The following is an 18,880-nucleotide window of genomic DNA, read 5'->3' as shown; positions in this document are numbered from 1 at the left end:
TGAACAGAAATCAACCCAGATTCAAATTTCCCAGTGAGTCCAAGACGAATGAAAAATCAGTGAGGACTGAAGTGGAGATGGAAGCTAGACCCTAGTATAGTGTTGGGGATGCAGAGGACCCCATTATGTTAAAAACTATCCACACCGCAAGGGAACTGATAAGGTGGCACAGATTCAAGAAGCATCAATGGTGGGAGAAGTGGCAAGAAGCATTCCTAAAATCAATGCTGATCTTGAAGACCATCAGGAAGAATACCAACCAACCATGATAGAGTTTGAAGGTAAAATCTTCGACTAAACTATGTCTATTTTAATTGATCCCAGAGCTACCTTGAGTTACATTAGTCCCAAAATAGTAGAACAATGTTGTTTGCAAGCTGTTAAGTTTAAAAGTCCTTGGTTAGTGCAATTAGCTACGGGAGCCAAAAGAAGAGTGTTGGCCAAGGTCAACAATTGTTCCCTACAATTAGTAGGTCAGTCTATTATGGCAGACTTGAATGTGTTGCCCCTAGGGTCGTATGATATTTTAATAGGCATGGACTGGTTGGAAAAACACTGGTCCCTCATTAATTGTAAAATAAAAACTATTAACTATATGGACGAGGAAGGAAAGAGGTAGGAAATTCAGGGAATAATAAGACCCTTAAAGTTGAGACCGGTAACAACTTCCCAATTGGAAAAGTGTATCTGGAAAGGATGCTAGATTTATGCAATACAAGTAGGGTACACTAACTCAAAATAAAAGTTTGTTTCCTTAGAAAATATACCAGTAGTGCATAATTTTCTGGATGTGTTTCCTAAAGAAACTGTGGGACTTCTGCCAAAAAGGAATATAGATCTCACCATTGAAATAATTCTAGGAGCTATTCTGGTATCTTGAACTCCTTATTGCATGAGTATACCGGAGGTAACAAAACTAAAAATGCAGATACAAGAACTGCTTGATAAAAAATATATTCGACCAAGTGTATCACCTTGGGGAGCCCTGGTGCTTTTTGTTAAAAAGAAGGATGGAACCCTGCGAATGTGCATGGATTACCGCCAGTTAAACAAGTTAACCATAAAGAACAAATATCCTCTACCTCGTATAGACGAGTTGTTTGATCAAGTGAAAGGAGCAACTGTATTTTCAAAAATCGACCTTCGCTCGGGTTATCATCAAATTAGAATCAAGGAAGAGGATATAGAAAAAACAACCTTTAGAACTCGATATGGGCATTACGAGTTCGTTGTGTTTCCCTTCGGCTTAACAAATGCACCCGCAACCTTCATGTGCCTTATGAACAATGTATTCCATCAATATTTGGATAAATTTGTGTTAATTTTTATCGATGACATACTAATTTACTCTTGGATGGTAGAAGAGCATAAAGAGCATCTTTGTATTGTCCTGCAAGTTTTAAGAGAACATCAACTGTACACCAAGTACAACAAATGTGATTTCTTTAAAGAAAAAATCAATATATTGGCCATGTCATTACTAAGGATGGAATAGTTGTAAACCCAGAAAACATAAAAATGGAGTGGCCGATGCCAAAAGATGTGGCTGATATTTGGTTATTTATGGGTCTAGCTGGATACTACAGGCAATTTGTTGAAGGATTTTATTAAATAATAGTACATTGATATGTGCATTTCCATTTAACGAACCAATATATATATATATTCTAACAAACAATGAGCCAATCTATATATTCATTTCTTTTTTTATAAGTACAATTGTAATCTAAGAGTTTATTGATTGACTACGGTATATGTTTTTATTTTAATGCATTGATACTACAGACTCATCACCTTATGTCATTTAAGTTTATTCGCTCCAAGGTGCATTCAAGTCGCATGAATTAACTTATAACTTAGAATTACATAAATCTAATAGTTGGTACAGTGCCTTTATTACACCCTTATCTTTTGGGCGGTTGGCTGCCCTAGAAACGTGGACCCACTACCTCTAGAGTCTTCTTCATGGTTCCATTCTAGTTCTCCGTGCGTAGGTAAGTGTGCTACATTGACGATATCCCAATGTTCTCAAGATCATACGGTGGAGATGGTTGCCCGTTGGTCTAAGCTATTGCTTGGTATGGAGGTCAGTAATTTACTCTATCTATTCCTACCTACCTTCTGTGGCGTGATTAATTCTTGGTCTGAGATACTTCCATGGAGTCTGAGGGCCTTCCTCTGTTCTGAAGATTTTCCATCGTCGTTGTCCTTGCTCTCGATTGTTGTTGGGGTGTTATTATCGCTTGGTCAGGTATGTGTTCCGATTTCCACAATCTCTGCAATTTCGTTTTTCCTTTTTCCTTTAATTTTTTTTAAAGCTAATACCTAATCTTCGATGCCTTGTCCATCTAGGTTTCGCTAGGGATTTTCATGCTCAATTGCTGAAGATTTTGGAGCCCCTGCTCCACCTACCGGATCCTGCATTCCATAAGCAAGGAATCACCAGGTATGCATGAGGAATTTTGTTAGGTTAATTCTAGAAAGGGTTTTATGATTTCTCCTCCATTAAGTGAATCCAGACTGTAATTGTAATAGCAGTTACCGGGACTGTGTATTTATTTAAGGCTTAGAGCCAGTATTGTAACTGAAATATTGCGACCCACATGCTTCTATTCTAGCTTGTAATTTTTGACTTTTTATAGTTAAAATGTTTAATGAAGGATCCGAGGTTTAGGCTCTGTGATTTCAATGATATATGAAGAAACCCTCGATTTGGGGTTCTGGTTTGTGCTCATTTTTTTTTTGGAAATAAACCTGATGGTTCTTCAGTTTACATGTATATATTTTTATCGTTATTTCCTTTCTGGTTACTAGCTACAATGATGCTTGTATTCTCATGTTTTCCCCTTGCTAGGGATTTGTAACCCTAATCCTTTGTTGTTTAAGAATTTTGGAATTACTCTATCAGTAGTTTTGGTTTAAGACTTTTACTGCGACGTTTTGTTCTTTTGTTGACTTGCAACATGCTAGCATTCTGCGCTGTTCATTGTTGTTTCTATACAAAGTTCTTCACAATGTGTTGTTTCTATACAAAGTTCTTCACAATGATTATGATTTATGCACCGAGGATTGTTTTTAAATGGAAGTATCATGCATCTAGTTTTCTTGGTTGGAAATTTTAATGAGTATAATGTTTCGTTGAATGTTATTCCGACTCTGCCCTTTTTCAAGTTAATTTAAGTTCTTGAGGCCCTTCGACCTACCTCTTTCTTTACTATAGGTTACCATTCGAAGTTGCTCATGGTCTTTCTTTTGCCCTACTAAGATTTTGAGTTTTCTTGTTCAGAGACTGAAAACAAATTCTCACATCTCACCCAATCTTCTGGGTTATGTAGGATCTACACTTATCCTCTGATTCTATGAAATAATAGAAGTAATTGTTTGCATTCTTCCTATCTACAGGGTTACACACAATCCTTTCCTTATCTACTGAGTCTGTAATTAACAGTAAATAACTTTATTTGAAACATGTCCAATCTGCCATTCAGTAAGATAAATTCTATGATTAAGTGTCTAGGATTTCTAGAATATACTTATCTGTCTCGCTAATGTTCCAGTTGAACCAGACCTTAATTTTTTTGTTTTGTTTTGCCTCCCAACCGTGAGACTTGTAGTTCCAACCTCGCTGTTTTGCTTAAGTCTCCCCCCAAGCTACCCGCTCACAGGGTTTCTCCTTAAGACTTTTCATCTTGAACAATAGTAGTTATTTGTTCTTAACCAGACTTAGCTCCTTCAATTCAGTTGAACCAGACCTTAATTTTTTTGTTTTGTTTTGCCTCCCAACCGTGAGACTTTCAGTTCTAGCAGCTGTTTCGCATAGGTCTCCCCCCGAGCTACCCCCTCACAGGGTTTCTCCTCAAGACTTTTCGTCTTGAACAATAGCAGCTATCTGGTCTTAACCAGACTTAGCTCCTTCAATCTTTCTGTCCTTCCAGCACAATTGACACCTTTTAAAATATCAATTCCTCTTTTTTTCTTGATCTCAGATACCTCTATCCTCTTGATCCCTTCCTTGGAATAGATCTCTCAAGGAAGTAGTTAAGGTTGGGTAACCGCCCAACATAACTCTTTGACAAAGTAAAACTATCAACCATTAGACATTTCACTCCCATGTAACTTTAATCAAACAATTACCGCCATCATTTTGGAATTTCACTTCCCATACACTTTTTAATCAAAATTAACTAATTATATAACTTAACAGTATTCAGTTTGTTTAAAATGCTGTAAATAAATATTTACATACATGTGTGGAACATCACATATTCCCCCTACGATGTTCCTCTACTGGAAATAAATTCAGAAGATGTTCATCTAACTACATAACTATATAATTTTTTTATAGAATGGAAAGTTCATCTTTTTCATTAAATAAAATTGAATACAGTTTTTAAAGAACCCTGGATTATACTGTAGTTACTGAATTCATATTTTCATTAAAAAATGGAATACAGGTAAGGGGTAGTTACAATCTCTTAGATCTGTAATCCACCAGATCCTGAGGGGCAATGCATACATCCAGAATATATAAGTCAAAGGTAGAGCCGAGTCGAGGGCATGTCCCGAAGTGGTGTAGGTCATCTTATGACCAGAAATGTACCATATAAACTATCCCTGAATTAACAATTTCAATCCTATAAATGGAAAATATTCGAATCTTTCTAATCAATTTGACAAATCAGAATTGGGCGATAAACCCCTTGGAAAATCGGAATCAGGCAAGTAGGATTGAAAATAAAGTGAATAATATCCCCTCCTTTCCGAATCCTCTCGACCAATTTATGATGTCGTTTTAGTCCTACCATCGTAACGCAACTTCAATGAATGATATTTGGATCCTATAATAGCTAATTTCCCAATACCTCAGGTGCAGATGCGAAGGTCCTATGGCAGAAAAATCTCCCTCATAGCCTGTTCATCTAGCTACATAAATATATAATTTTTTTCCAAAATGGAAAGTTCATCTTTTTCATTAAAAAAGATGGAATATAGTGTTTAAAGAACCCTGGATTATACCATAATTACCGAATTCATCTTTGTCATTAAAAAAATGGAATACAGTTTTTAAACAACTTTGGATTATATAGTTACCGAAATCGAATACGATCTTTTTCATTAAAAAAATGGAATATAGTTTTTAGAGAACTCTGGATTATACCATGGTTACCGAATTCGAATACAAATTCGGATTCAAAATAAAGCGAATAATCTCCCCTCCTATCTGAATCCTCTTGACCAATATATGATGCCGTTCTAGTCCTACCATCGTAACGCAACTTCAATGAATGATATTTGAATCCTATAATAGCTAATTTCCCAGTACCTTAGGTGTAGGTGCGAAGGTCCCAGACGTGGCAGAAAAACCTCCCTCAAAGTCTGTTCATCTATCTACATAAATATATAATTTTTTCATAGAATGGAAGGTTCATTTTTTCATTAAAAAAATGGAGTACAGTGTTTAAAGAACGTTGGATTATACCTAGTTACTGAATTTATCTTTTTCATTAAAAAAATGGAATATAGTTTTTAAAGAACCCGGGATTATACCATAGTTACCAAGTTCAAATTCGATTCGATACAAAAAAAATTTGATACTGTAAAATATGTAAAAATTTGAGAATATACATCATAAAAATACTAACATTAAAAAAAAAAAGGAGAAATGAGCTAAGATTATGTTCAAAACTTTAAAGAAATTTTATTCAAAATTTCACTCACAATACCGGTTTACTTATGTTCAACATTAACATTACGTGTCTATTTAAGATGTTATAAAAATAATAAGGAATAAGAGCCATTTTACAATCTTATAATAAGAAACCTACTTTTAAATATTTTTTTAATATAAATTTCTCTAAACTTTTTAATTTAGCAATTATTGATTTTTAATTTTTTTAATATAATTTTTTTATTAGTTAAAACTTCCTTCTAATCACTATCATCTAGGGAATTAATAAAAATGTGTTTTATTTTTTTTGTAATTTTTTAAACATAATTTTTTTTTTCTTTACAATGTTATAATACCAATTTTGCTGTTTTTTAATTGCTATCTTTTTTTTTTACATTGTTATAACTAGCATTTGCACCAGATGTTGCAAAGAAAACGCCGTAAGGCATAAATTGCGGAAATCCATTATCCATGTAGTGTGTGCATGATTCAACAAAGTCGATCTCTCTAAATTTGTTGCAAACATTTATGTTGTTGCATTGCTAATTTATTTAGAATAATCTACTACCTCCTCTTCTTGGAATATTAAATTTCTTATCACCCCATGATGACAATATCTCTAATTATTGGCATCACAATTTTTTCCACTTTAGTGGGTTTACCTTCAACCTAAAGAAACCTGAATTTGAGTCACTCAATTAAAAATAAATTGCTAAATTGCTGTTTATCAGGTTTTGAGTAAAAACAATTAATAACTCATATTTAGAACCCTTTAAATATTTACAACCTTTTAAGTCTTGTATTTATAACTCATATTTATAACCCTTTAAAATGAAACTAACTATCTATATTTTTATTAATAATAAAAAGAATCTTCTTTATAAAACTGACACTCACATGTTACTCCTATATATTTATCTTATATTTAATATTCAGTGTCCATCAATTGAATGACAAGATGAAAGTTCAACTTAATTGCACTTTTAAAACGTGACTTAAAAGTTTAATTGGTAATTATTTATTCATTAATTTGTACATTGCTAATTGCAATTTCTCTTTAAACCAATGTTTATATCAAAATTTTAAAAATTAACACTCGAGTTTAGTGCTGATAATTAGTAGATTATATGAAATTTTGAAAATTGCACTAATATATTATTGTTGTAAGGCTCTACACTCCTAATGGAACTCATATAGTGAGTGGATAAAGAAATGATACGTTTTTCAAATAGTGAAATAATTTTCATATACGTGATATTGTGATCTAGATAAATAAAACCAAACTCTTCATTTATCATGTGTCTCAACTCTTTTATATCTCCAGTGTATTTTTCGTACAAATAAGAAGCATTTGCTAATGATGCATCATGTAATATGATCTCCAATCAGTAGAAAAAACTTAATATCAAAGAAAGAAAGACAAAGGAAAATGCTTTTAATGTCCACAAACGACTCAATGTTACAAAAGAGACGCTTGCTAATGAACATGATAAGGTAGCTTGGGAAAAGTGTAGTAACAACTTTTCTTTGAAGATTTGGTACATGTTTATTAATTCACTGTTGACCAAATATTTAAAAGTTAAAACCAGTGATAGTTTGTACAATAATTATATTAACTTTTTCATAATTTTCAAAGTAAAGTACTTTCGGAAAAGATATAACTTTTATTTTTATATTTTACTTTACTTTGGGCACACTTTTGACATCAAACCCAACCTCATTATTAAATGAATGATAGTCATTATACAAATATTGCATCAATCACTTTCATCACCATGTTCTCCCATGTGAATATCTACTTCCAACTTTTGTTGAGGTAAATATTATAATCAAATCAATCTTGTCGATTAAAGTAATTGGATACTAAAGTCAATTTATAGTTTAAAAAGTTAACTCTTAACACTATTATTAATAATAACCCAATTGTTTTAGCAAATTATCTTTTTTCTCATCACTACCATCTCCATTGAAACATGTGGAATGGAGTGCATTAGTTTATACTCAACCAATTTACAACAAAACTAGAACTGTGCCTCCAAAGTCTAGAAGTTGAGATCACATGAGATGGTCATAGGACGTGCATTCAACCTAACCTGAATGATATTTATGTTGTTGTCACTATTGATGATCGCTTGCCTTCCATTGCATCTTTCTTCAAGTTACAACTTGAACATAGAAAGGGGCCTTCCCAAGAGCGCATATTTCCTGAAAAAAAGGATCCAAGATGCGCAGAAATGCCCTCACTGGGTGTGATGTCAGTTTGACAGACAGCACAAGCGAAAAATCCTGATATTGTCTGGACCGTATATTCTGAGCCCAGCCTGCAATGTCAAATACTCAATTATTCACATGACAAACTTGCAACAAGATGCATTCTACAATATTATCTACAACTAGTTTATTTTTCAGTGCATCACATGGAAAAGTAAGGATTTAATCCTTTGTAGCTGAGACAAAGATATACAAGGCCATAACAGAAAAAGGCCTCCTTTGGACTTCTCTTACCTCAGTATAAATAATATACCAAATCCTAAAAGGAAGGAAACACCATTCTATATTAAATGCCTAGAACCCAAAAAACACATAAGAAATAGATTAATGCTTTTACTAAGGTTGAACCGAGTATAAACTAAATATGTTAACAGGAAAAAGATTATTTAAAAAAAAACCAAATTGAAAATTCAAAAATGCCAAAATATAAGCAGGCATTACCCATGCATAGCCACAATTCAAATTTGCAACACAATTATCCAATTTTAATAAAAATTTGTAAACATAGATTGTCCACATTCAAGGAGTAGCAACTCAGATACAGTTTATCATGCTTTGTTCTGAATCCAATGATAATTCTGTGTTTACAAAACATAATCGACTACAAGGATGCTAAGCTGGAAATGGCTATCTACCTTTCAGCGAGCATTGCTGACCCCTCCTCAAAGATTTCTTGGACAATGTCTATATTTTGCTGCTTTTCAACTGACTTAGACAATGAATCAGTGGATTTCCTTCTCAAAAAATTCTTAAATTTTCCTTCCTTCTTAACTGGAGCTGGTGTTGCGGATTTCTCAGGTGGGATCAAATCCACTACAATGCATGTAGTGTCATCCTTAAGTCCTCTCATCCTCAAAGCCCCTTACAGCTAAATCGGTTAGGCTAGGATAGAAAATAAACTTAAAGATGGTGACATTGATTGCTTATCCTTGTCAACAGTGTTTGTACCTTAACAATATGTTTTGCAGCAAGTTCTGCTGGCTAGCCTCGGCAGCAATTTGTAGCCTTCTTAGAGCTCAATGCATCCCAAACACCATCAGTTGCAATGATAAGCCTTCCTCCAGCATTTGGTAGCTATTGAAACAAAAAATTACCAGTCTAAATCAAACAGACACATTGTGACCAGGTATTTTTTTCCTCCAGTAAATGGATAAAATCGGTAAAGGATTAGAAGGGAAAAAGATGTTGGTGCACCTTCACTTGTTTTACATGAGGTATAGGTACAATTTACTCGCCCACATCCATATTCCCAATAGACCTAGACAGACAGAGACCTCCCAACCAACATCTCAATGGTCAAATCTACAAGTACAAAGAAAATGTTCCAAATTACAGCGGTTGAAAAATTTGTTGATAATTCTGGTAAGAGAACAATTCAGTTTAGAAAATGGCTTTGGAAGCAAGCATGACCATTAAACATGAGATAGATAAAATATAAGAGCTTTTATGTCAAGCCTAATGGAGGCCTTGTAGATAAAATTTAAGCACAGTAATTTTTAAATTATTAGTACTTTTACGAAAGAAACTACAAGTGTAAGTCTAGGATAGGCCATTTTGTAGTAGAATGGTACACCATATGTAAATAACTTTGATGCTTAGAAACTCATCAAAGCTAAAACGAACACATATGACGCACTTTAGCGAAGATAAAAACATCCGATTGTGACCAACAATCATAAATTTGCACAAAAGAAGCACGGTAAAGTTTTACGAGCCTTTATTGTAGTATGTAAATTTACTTCTTTATGTCTATATATCCCACAAAAGATTGTGCAGATTCCTACCTCAGCTCCACCCACAGTGTTCAATCTACCAATCTCACCACCACTGGCCACTATGCGCTCTCTCCTACAATATCATATATTAGTACAAATCAAGAGCTTGAAACAATAAATTGGCTAAACAAAGACTGGTTTCCACCGACCAAAGGAATACAGACACTCGTATAGCAAAAAGGGTCATGGTTTGTTCTGCATCATGGCAAGAATCTTACTCTTCAAGAATGCAGTGAGAATCACCTACAGATGCTACCGTGACTGTCCAACCATCCATTATCACAAAAGCAATGGTGGTTCCCGATGTTTGTTCTGGTAAAACCAACAGATATCAGAACAAGAAGGATAGGAAGCGCCACTAGTAAAGATATACAAGACATGCAGCTAACAAAATATTAATGGCACATCCACATGCATATATCTATATACCTTTGACCTGAAATTCTTTGTTGGTTTTGACAAATCCTGCGACCATGGCTCTTGGCAACGCTGATAACCAGTCTTCTCTACTCAAACTTGTTGGCATGGCACTCATAATATCTTTCAGTAGATTTTCCTTTGAATATAGAGCTGCCGCTGATCCATTATGCCCGTCGAAGATCTGAAATGACATAACAACATTTATCACTCCACTTGCTCATTTCATTTCTTGATTCACACACAATACAATGCAATTTTCAAACATGGGAAAAAAAATATGCGCCTAAATGCATTTAAGGGCTCGTTTTCTTTCTTCGTCCTAATAAATCAACAACCGACAAAATTCTGAAGAACAGAGACCTGAAAATTAGACATGCCAAACCAAATTCACAACTTCTTTTATGACCCCCCTCAACCCTTGTGTTTTCCCACGGTGAAATACTATTTAGTTATGCACAAGGTACGAGTTCAAATCTCTTTGCTCGCACAAAGAAACCCCTAAGATTTAATTGGTAAACAATAAATAGAGACCGACAGCCGAGGAACCTAAAACATAAGCTGAACAAAACAAAATCAACAGAAAATTTCTAAATAAATTGCCACAAGGGCATAAGCAGAACATACCGCAAAAACAACATAGGTAGAGGACCCGTCTCCTGGAATTTTCTGGCATTCCAATTTCAATTCCTTTATTTTCTTATTCCTGGTGTTTGTATCCTTCAGAAAATATAGAAAAGACTTTCAAGGTCTGCAGTTTCATACACGGTCATTCTAAAAGGCATGGAGAAATCAACCTTACTCGTGATGGCTTCAATTTCAGGTACTTGTGCAATTACCAAGCCAGTGGGATACTTCTGATTAAGCTAGAAGACTATTTGGAATAATGGCAAATGAAAATTCACTATAATATCAAATGCCACCAAGGTTAGTTGATAACAATCTAGCAGAGATAACCCCAAGGATTAGCTTGGTTAGAAGATGCTTTAGTGAAAATACTCAAGGAGGTCTCGGGATCAAATGTCATTGAATATCTAGTGGTTACCCGCAGTAGCTAAACAGGGGAAAAGTGTGTAATGCATAAGGAACTCATAATATGCAAGCTTGTGATTACCAATAGTAGCTAAAAAGGGGAGATTGTGTAATCCACAAGAAACTCATAATATGCACGCGATTGAAGGGCTATCTTTGTTAAAAAAAAAAAAACAACCATGCAGAAACGAATTGAACGAGATTTCCTACAGATATACATGAAATGGAAAAAAGAGAACAAGAGAACCCACCATAATAGGCATTTGCCAAGCTTCCATGTGGAATGTAGTCATAAACCAACAGTTTTTCCTCTATACCCCAATAGAAAGCTCGGAGGCGAACAATGTTGGGATGTTTAACCCTACCGATTGCTTTAGCTTCTGCTTCAAAATCCTTGTACCTTTCCAAACCACCATCACCAAGTCGCCTTACTGCAAAAGTCAGCCCATCTTCCAGAACTGCCTTATACAATATAGTATAACCACTAGCACCCAATATATGTGCACAAGCTCTAAGTAGCTTATCTAATTCCATGTCAAGATCTCCATTTAATGTGACAAAAGTTCCTTGCTGTTGATCTCCATTGTCTGAGACACTTCCATGTGAGCTCTCATCAACTTTTTTAAGGCAGAGCCATCCAACTCTACCTGAACTGGAAGAACAGTCTCCATTGTCATCCAACTGAATATTCCTGGTATTAGGCCCATCCTTTGACTCCTTTCTTCTTGTTCCCCAGTAATGGTACATAAAAACTGCGCAAAGGAGGCTTATCCCTGCAAAATCGCCAACTACAATCATGGTTTTGATAAATTATCATTTTTTGCTGAGATGAACATGTATATATAAATATTCTAACCTGGAAAAAGAGCAGTTTCTTCTTTGTATATGCAAACTATAGCTGAACCAATAAATCTAATTTTCATTATTGATTTGCATCAATTTCTTTTGGTCCAACTAACAATTAAAATCCATCCCCTGCCACTGCAACAATAATATACCATATATCACCTTCCCATTGAAACTGAGAATGAGCTGCAAGTAAACTGTGAGAACGCGGATGCCTCATAAGCATGGAGTTAAGTTTGATCCCTGAGCTTTGCTACAATCCTCAATTGTAGAAATATTGAAATTTTTAAGAAGACTCTGGCAATGTCAAATACTCAATTATTAGCATGACAGATTTGCAACAACATGCATTTTACAATATTCTCTACAGCTAGTTTTTATTTCAGTACATCACATGGAAAAGCAAGGATTTAATCCTTCGTAGCTGAGACAAAGATATACAAGGCCATACCAGAAAAAGGCCTCCTTTGGACTTCTCTTATCTCAGTATAAATAACATACCAAATCCTAAAAGGAAGGAAACACCATTCTATATTAAATGCTTAGAACCCAAAAAATACATAAGAAATAGATTAATGCTTTTACTAAGGCTGAACCGAGTATAAACTAAATCTGTTAACAGGAAAGAGATTATTTAAAAAAAACCAGATTGAAAAATTGAAAATTGAAAAATGCCAAAATATAAGCAGGCATTACCCATGCATAGCCACAATTCAAATTTACAACACAATTATCCAATTTTAATAAAAATTTGTAAACATAGATTGTCCACATTCAAGGAGCAGCAACTCATATACAATTTATCATGCTTTGTTCTAAATCCAATGATAATTATTTGTTTACAAAACATAATCTACTGCAAGGATGCTAAGCTGCAAATGGATATCTACCTTTCAACGAGCATTGCTGACCCCTCCTCAAAGATTTCCTAGAAAATGTATATATTTTGCTGCTTTTCCACTAACTTAGACGATGAATCAGTGGATTTCTTTCTGAAAAAATTCTTAAATTTGCCTTCCTTCTTAACTAGAGCTGGTGGTGCGGATTTTTCAGGTGGGATCAAATCCACTACAATGCATGTAGTGTCGTCCCTAAGTCCTCTCATCCTCAAAGCGTCCTATAGCTAAATCGGTTAGGCTAGGATAGAAAATAAACTTAAATATGGTGACATTGATCGCTTATCCTTATGAACAATATTTGTACCTTAACAATTTGTTTTGCAGCAAGTTCTGCTGGCAAGCCTCGGCAGCAATTTGCAGCTTTCTCAGAGCTCAATGCATCCCAAAAACCATCAGTTGCAATGATAAGTCTTCCTCCAACATTTGATAGCTATTGAAACAAAAAATTACCGGTCTAAATCAAATAGACACATTGTGACTAGGTATTTTTTTCCTCCAGTAAATGGATAAAATGGGTAAAGGATTAGAAGGGAAAAAGATGTTGGTGCACCTTCACTTGTTTTACATGAGGTATAGGTACAATGAACTCGCCCACATCCATATCCCCAATAAACCTAGACAGACAGAGACCTCCAGGCCAACATCTCAATGGTCCAATCTACAAGTACAAAGAAAATGTTCCAAATTACAACCGCTGAAAAATTTGTTGATAATTCTGGTAAGAGAACAATTCAGTGTAGAAAATGGCTTTGAAAGCAAGCATGGCCATTAAACATGAGATAGATAAAATATAAGTATCTTCCCCTCATAAAGCCAGTTTGTTATTTACTTACAATAGCATCTTGCATTTTAGGCTTGGCCAATAATTCATACGGCACGAGTTGCGTCATAGGCCTCTAGTTAGAAACAACGCCCATGTCTCGACTCTTCTGCTTTAACAATTAACTTGAAATCCCTTTAAAATAAACTTTCTTGATTTAATTTGTTATTTAAAATAATCTATGAACTTCTATCATACTGTTCTCTTGTTTTACAGAAAACACTATGATGTGGGGGTTGCACAGATGATGTTTGGGAAAAACCCCCTTGACAAAGATGGAGATGGAAAAAGACTAGGAAGAATAATATTTGATAGTGGTAGCTCCTACACATACTTCACAAATCAACCTTATGGTGCTTTCCTCTCAACTGTAAGTATCACAAATTACCTTTCCCTTGTACTATAATGCAATGTTAACATGTTAAAGAAAACCTACCTAGGAAACAGGTGGAGCAAGATTCATCAGACCGATTCCTACCACTCCTTTGGAAAGGGAAAAATAGGTTCAAGTAAATGGCTTGGGTTGAGTTTTGAAATTCAAGTGTGAGTTCAATTTCAACAATTCAATCTCAGGCCTATTTAGAGGAAACATTATAAAAAACTATGGCCAGAGAGTCAAGTGCAAGTTCAGTTTCAAAATTTTAATCTCAGCCTTATTTAGAGTACAAATTATAAAAACTATGGTCATTGGAAGGATACTAGTATCCTGAATGCTTCCTGAGTTTTGTGAAATGTATCAGCTCTGTTGCAGAGGCGGCACAATATTTCAAGTTGTTAACACTCAAATTTGGAAGTGCCAGAGCAAAACATATGGAAATTTCTCCAGAAGGTTATTTGGTTATCAGTGTAAGCATGCATAAGCTTTGACATACTCTATGAAAACTATCTTTTACCACCAGATGAGATTGTAACATAACATTCAAGGATCAACATTATGAGTCTGCCAAAGAATATATTGTTGCAAAAGCTATTTATTGATGAAGCTTAATGATTGCTGTGATAAAGAAAGACTACTGATGAATGAGTTTCAATGCACAGAAGAAACGTAACGTCTACTTGGGAATCTTCAATGGTACTGCAATGGGTTATGTGGACACAAATGTTCTTGGAGGTAATGAAACAACATAGTATTTTGCTGCTTTTTTGTTGTGTGTTTGTCAGTCTGATTTTTCTACAAGCATGGCATGAATGACCTTGGGTGGGCTTGTATCTAGAGCAGTTGAGGCACGCTCTTAATCTACATGTTGGTGATGGTATTAAGATAAAGTAACAAAAGTGTGCTGCATTTTGCAGATATGTCTTTGCAAGGGCACCTTGTTGTTTATGACAATGAGAAAAACCAGATCGGCTGGGCTCACTCAGATTCAGATTGCCAAAAGCTTCCGAAGTTCTGAACCTTCTTCTTTTACCTATGATTCTTATTCTATAGGATTTAGTGCAGTTTTTATTATTTTTCATATGAATTTGTACATGAAACGTATATGGCAAGCTGAGAGCTAGTAACTGACTCTTCCCAAGTACATCATTGATTGCATTTTTTTATTTGTCAAATAAGGGAGTAGTTGCATCTAGATTTTTATGAACTTGCATTTTGGGAATCTTTCATCATTTATACTTGGTACTAGTAACTACATCACTACTTCCTCTTTTTTGTGCCCTGTAAATTTATAAATTCATAAATTTTTAAATTATTAGAACTTTACGAAAGAAACTGCAAGTGTAAGTCTAGGATAGGCCATTTTGTAGTAGAATGGTACACCATATGTAAATAACTTTGATGCTTATAAAGTCATCAAAGCTAAAACGAACACATATGACGCACTTTAGCGAAGATAAAACATCTAATTGTGACCAACAATCATAAATTTGCACAAAAGAAGCACGGTCAAGTTTTACGAGCCTTTATTGTAGTATGTAAATTTACTTCTTTATGTCTATATATCCCACAAAAGATTGTGCAGATTCCTACCTCGGCTCCACCAACAGTGTTCAATCTACCAATCTCACCACCATTGGCCATTATGCGCTCTCTCCTACAGTATCGTATATCAATACAAATCAAGAGCTTGAAACAATAAACTGGCTAAAAAAAGACTGGTTTCCACAATCAACCGACGAAAGGAATATAGACACTCGTATAGCACAAATGGTCATGGTTTATTCTGCATCATGGCAAGAATCTTACTCTTCAAGATTGGCCTCAAGCCTGTGATCAGCAGTTAAAAGAGAAACCAACCCTCCAGGCGATTCAAGAATGCAGCGAGAATCACCTACAGATGCTACCATGACTGTCCAGCCATCTATTATCACAAAAGTAACGGTGGTTCCCAATGTTTGTTCTGGTAAAACCAACAGATATCAGAACAAGAAGGATAGGAAGCGCCACTAGTAAAGATATACAAGACATGCATCTAACAAAATATTAATGGCACATCCATAGGCATATATCTATATACCTTTGACCTAAAATTCTTTGTCAGTTTTGACAAAGCCTGCGACCATGGCTCTTGGCAACGCTGATAACCAGTCTTCTCTACTCAAACCTGTTGGCATGGCACTCATAATATCTTTCAGTAGATTTTCCTTTGAATATAGAGCTTCCGCTGATCCATTATGCCCATCGAAGATCTGAAATGACATAACAACATTTATCACTCCACTTACTCATTTCATTTCTTGATTCACACACAATACAATGCAATTTTCAAACATGGGCAATTTTCAGGGTTTCATTCCTAGAATATACTTTATAATGACAAGAGAATAGAACTAATCAGAATTTTAAATATGCCAAAGATCTGTATTTTCAGTGATTGATTCTGTGTCAATGATTCATAAATCGATCAAACTTATCCACAATGAGTATTCTGAAGTGTCTGCAGAAATGCTTTATCAATATCAAGTTCAAAAGAAACAGATTAGCGGGCTATATTATGCATTTGCTGTGAACGAGGGTTTAATCGGCAATCTAAAAGACTAAAACTGCAAATTCATAAGCCGTCCAGAGCCACAGAAAAGTAACTAGATAAATAGGAGGATCTGCTTTGTTACTAAAATGCCATGGATGAAAGTTCCCCCAGAGATTTGATGGAGCCCGTTTCAGAAGTATGTCAGGGCAGCACAGGATGCAAGAGCAGAGAAGACGAAAAGGGTACCCCATTCAACTACCTTCCCTTCATCCAACGATTAACAATCCTCTAATCGTCTAACACATAATCTAATAGCATACAGGCATGACAAGTAAATTTTAGGGAAGTTCATTTCAGAGGGAAACGCCTTACGGTGTAATAAGAAACATACTTTTAAATACTTTTTTAATATAAATTTCTCTAAAACTTTTAGTTTAGAAACCACTGGTTTTTAATTTTTTTAATATAATTTTTTTATTAATTAAAACGTCCATACCATATCTTAATGAAATATTGTAATCACTATCATCTAGAAAATTAAGAAAAATGTGTGTGTGTGTGTGTTTTTTTTTTAACATAAAACTTTTTTTCTTTACAATGTTATAATATCGAATTTACTGTTTTTTAATTGCCATCTTCTTTTTTACAATGTTATAATAAGAAACATACTTTTAAATACATTTTTAAATATTAAATTTCTCTAAAACTTTTAATTTAGACATTACTGATTTTTAATTTTTTTAATATAATTTGTTTTGAATTGTCATCTTCTTTTTTACAATGTTATAATAAGAAACATACTTTTAAATACATTTTTAAATATTAAATTTCTCTAAAACTTTTAATTTAGAAATTACTGATTTTTTATTTTTTTAATATAATTTGTTTATTAATTAAAACTTCTGTACCATATCATATCACAGTTAATGAAATATTGTAATCACTATCATCTAGAAAAGTAAGAAAAATGTGTTTTATTTATTTTTTAAACATAAAACTTTTTTTCTTTACAATGTTATAATACCGAATTTACTGTTTTTTAATTGCTATTTTCTTTTTTACAATGTTATAATAAGAAACATACTTTTAAATAATTTAAAAAAAAATAAATTTCTCTAAAACTTGTAATTTTGAAATTACTGATTTTTAATTGTTTTTAATATAAATTTTTTATTAATTAAAACTTCTGTAACTTATCATAGTTAATGAATTATCCACGAATTTTTGAATTTGTTTGACTGGCACGGCCGAACTTGGTAACTATGGATTATACTAGGCAAACAAAAAAGCATAGTCAAGGCTTTCAAATTATACACAGAGAGACTAAAACTGAGAAGCAAACAAAAAAAATATTGTCAAAGCTTTCAAATTATATAGAGAGACTAAAACTTAGAAGCAAACAAAAAAACATAGCCAAGACTTTTAAATTATACACAGAGAAACTAAAACTTAAAAACATAGACAAATATACAAGACAGAAATTTGCAGTAGACAAAACAACAAAAGGACAGATTGTTCAAAATAAATTGAAGACAGAGTTGTGACCAAACCTATCAAAATGCTATTGGCTAACAACTTTTCAAACTTCAACATAGAGAAAAAAGAGGCAACTAAAAAGCACTATTTTCACTAGTGTCGCAGTGGATGACCAATGAAAAGATGACCAAACCTATCAAAATGCTATCGGCCAACAACTTTTCAAACTTCAACATAAAAAAAGCCAACTAAAAAGCACTATTTTCACTAGTGTTGCATGGATGACCAATGAAAAGATGAAGTATCCCAGTCCTTAGAATTTGAATGCCTCGTCGCTTTTCCTAGAAAATGAATCATTCCTCCACGGGCATTTTTTGAAAAATGTTTGCCTAAAGATTCCATTCCTCATAGATGTGCCAAAAAGAAAAGAGTGTGAAAATAATCCTTTAATATATAAAGTCTTTCCATTTAATAAAGCAAAATAAGTTCTTGTAGGTGGGTTCTTCCATTCAACCGGTCGATGACACACTTCAAATCCCCATAGACCTGCAAAGAAACAGAATTAATGGAAGCAACAAAGTATAGAAAGACCCAACAGGCCATGATTTCAGCTTTTGTATTGGTTCCAACCCTTATGATAAAAAAATATTTCCTTGTAGGAATATAAGAGTGCCACCACCACAAAAACCTTTTTGCCGAGCTCCATGAAAAAGACCAATGATGTAAAAGTGGGAGATCGGAGGAAAAGAAAAGAAACGAAACATGAC

General features: G+C 34.1%; 2 pseudogenes across 1 annotated transcript; both read right to left on the bottom strand.

Moving 5' to 3' along the window:
• Positions 1-7,772: 7,772 nt before the first annotated feature.
• On the bottom strand, positions 7,773-11,961 carry LOC149151082 (putative protein phosphatase 2C 5; annotated as a pseudogene).
• Positions 11,962-12,937: 976 nt separating this feature from the next.
• LOC149151081 (putative protein phosphatase 2C 3) lies at positions 12,938-16,599 on the bottom strand (annotated as a pseudogene). Its single transcript, XR_016263265.1, has 6 exons — positions 16,185-16,599; positions 15,914-16,067; positions 15,698-15,761; positions 13,459-13,566; positions 13,213-13,338; positions 12,938-13,126 (listed from the first exon to the last, which is right to left on the bottom strand). The product of XR_016263265.1 is annotated as a putative protein phosphatase 2C 3 (transcript).
• Between the last annotated feature and the right edge of the window lie 2,281 nt (positions 16,600-18,880).

Source organism: Pinus tabuliformis, chromosome 9 (assembly GCF_031772625.1).
Source record: "Pinus tabuliformis cultivar Carrire ecotype Pingquan chromosome 9, CPIR1, whole genome shotgun sequence".
Classification (NCBI taxonomy): Eukaryota; Viridiplantae; Streptophyta; class Pinopsida; order Pinales; family Pinaceae; genus Pinus; species Pinus tabuliformis.
Note: the sequence above shows the minus strand (reverse complement) of the source record. Positions and strands in the feature narration are given on the sequence as shown.